We start from the raw sequence: 2,746 nt of genomic DNA on the forward strand, positions 1-2,746 counted from the left end.
ATCTTGGATTTCATCACGTCATCTTAAAGGCAAATGAAGCACAGCCATTCTGTTAGCTTCATGTTAGCTAATGCGTTTTATGGTTATTTCAGATATTGTTTGAATGTATTTCTTTGTCTTTTAATGTTTACATTCATTAATGTTGTAGTAATTCATTGGTTTGATTGGTTAGTATTACTATTCATTTTGAGTTGGTTTAGGAATTAATTGGTTTCATTGGTTAATGGTTTAATTAATTCATTGTTGATGTTGTTACTGCTCGTATTCATTGGATTAGCTGGCTACTGGTTTTATTGACTTTATTTAGGTATGCTAATGCAGTGTTTAATAATGGGCAAATAATCTATTATCCATATCTGGATAACAGTAATTTTGCACATTATTGTACTGTATGTGTTAGGGCGGAGGGGGTGGGGGGGTTGTGTATGGATGTTTGTTAAATCTTTTTTTAATCTATATGTGTTTCATAGTGTACATGAGCAGGGGGTCTCCAGAGCTGAACAGCATTGGTTTCAGGTCCGAGGACCCCCTACTTCAGGAGATACAGGCCCCGTTATGGGGTGCCGGTATCCCCTGCACTTTCAAGCGTGCGCATCACGTGACAGGGACATTGAAATTCTGCAGGGGATACCGGCACCTGTATCTCCTGAAGTAGGGGGTCCTCAGACCTGAAACCAATGCTGTTTAGCTCCGGAGACCCCCTGCTCATGTACACTATAACTAAAATGTATTTATTTAGTGTACGATCGCCTGTAACAGCCTTGTATGGAGATGCAGAATCTCCATGCAAATGTCACAGGTGGCTTTTTTTTCTATCAGCTAGCATACGGGAAGTTTCAGTGCGCTTGCAAAGGGAAAAAACCTTGCACGCACGATAAGCCAGTTTTTGGCACGTCCGATAGAAAATGGGCTGAGTGAATCGCGCCGCCGGCTTCATTTTTTATCGGACGTGCTAATTTTTTTCAGGCCAGCGCGAAAGCTCGGAGCTTAGTGCATAGCCCCCTATGTATTTTTGAAATATTAATTTTTACTTTATAATTGTGTGCAAATAAAAAATGTCATTCTCTAAAAATAATTTTTAGTGTGTTCACGTTTTTAGATTTCAATTAAATACACGTGATGTACATACAGTACAATACAAAACATCTGTGTGATACCAGATAGTGCACACATGAACAGGAATAAGTGACAGGTTGCACTGCAATTAGATTGTTAAAACACAATAACTCGCGATCGCCGACTTCAGTGTCTGGCCAGTATTGTAGACAACGCTAAATCTCAATTTATGCACTCTTTTAGACATTGGGAAAATGACGGCTAACGCTCATGAAAATTTCAGATTTCTCATAGCATGGATAAGCACGGATTAGGCAAGTGGTCAACAACCGGCAGTTGTACCTGTAAAGCACATTAAAAAATTTTTAAATGCATCTATAGTTATACTTCTAAAAAAATTTTTTTTAAAGGATGTCAAGTGAAGAAGAAGTGTACCGCAGACATCTCTTTGTAACCCATAAATACTGTACTCTAAATAAATTGTATCCAGAGAAAAGTAATTACTTTAAAGATTGTTATATATTTATGATATGTTTTATGTAAAAATCATTTCAAGAAGTGCTGTTCTGAAATTAAAAATGGGAACTGAAGAAAAAATAATAGTTCTGTTCAGGACTTCCTTTTAATTCTATAACATTAAATAGAGTAATTGTACATACTGTATGGATATTTTAGAATTTAATATATATATATTTTTAATAATTGCAATATAATATATTTACAAGTATAATTTTAGCTATGTCATAAAATTAGACATCATATTTTTTCTACTGAAATACGATGAGCAAACTCTGGAATAGACAAAAGCCTCAGGAAAGAAACAGAAGAGTTTAAATTGCTGAAATGAATTTAAATGCTATCTTCTTTTGTTCCATTCACAGTAATCTGTCACCTTGTAGATTTGGCTTCACAAGAAAAAACAGGATATGATATACAGGAATAGCATAAATGGACAGGATCTGGCCATTAAAATGTTTACTATTTGCAGATAGAGCTCTGCAGATTTTACAGAATTGAAACAGGAAAGGCGTTAGAATTGCTGCCGGATTTCATTCATTTGAATGGCACCACCAGGAAGACAGTTTTATAGTTTCATGTAGGAGGGCAATCTATTATCTTTTTTTGTCATTGGATCAAATAGAATTTCATTAGGATGATGTCCCAGTAGTATAGAGCAAGGTACTTTTTTGAAAGGCCAGTAATTTTGAAACTCTTATAAAGATGAAATTTCTCACACTGAAATTGATTTAAACATTGAACTGTTTAAACTACTTAAAAAAGTTTTGTGGGCAAGAGTTCTAAAGCTTGCATATATGACATTTTAAGACCACATTTCTACTAAGCAAGATTTACTAAAGTTCAAAAAAGCCAAAGAGCTCAGCAATGTTCAATCCTCTCTACTTCTCTACCATTTATATTGTATAATCCTTAATGTAGGAATATTTAAGATCTTGTAAAATGTATCTCTAAAAGTATAATTCTGAATAGCCTAAGAAGAAATGGCACAGAGTGTACAAAACATACTGCTTTGATTACTGGCTCATGACTATTACTGGCTCATGACTATATAGGAATATTATGCTCAGGAAACTTCAAACCTGCAACATTTATTGCTGTGCAATGAATAATTTCTTACAATTTTCACTGTGCAGATATTTATAAGATGCACAAATCAATATTTTATCCCCAA

Source organism: Ascaphus truei, chromosome 1, assembly GCF_040206685.1.
Source record: "Ascaphus truei isolate aAscTru1 chromosome 1, aAscTru1.hap1, whole genome shotgun sequence".
Taxonomy (NCBI): domain Eukaryota; kingdom Metazoa; phylum Chordata; class Amphibia; order Anura; family Ascaphidae; genus Ascaphus; species Ascaphus truei.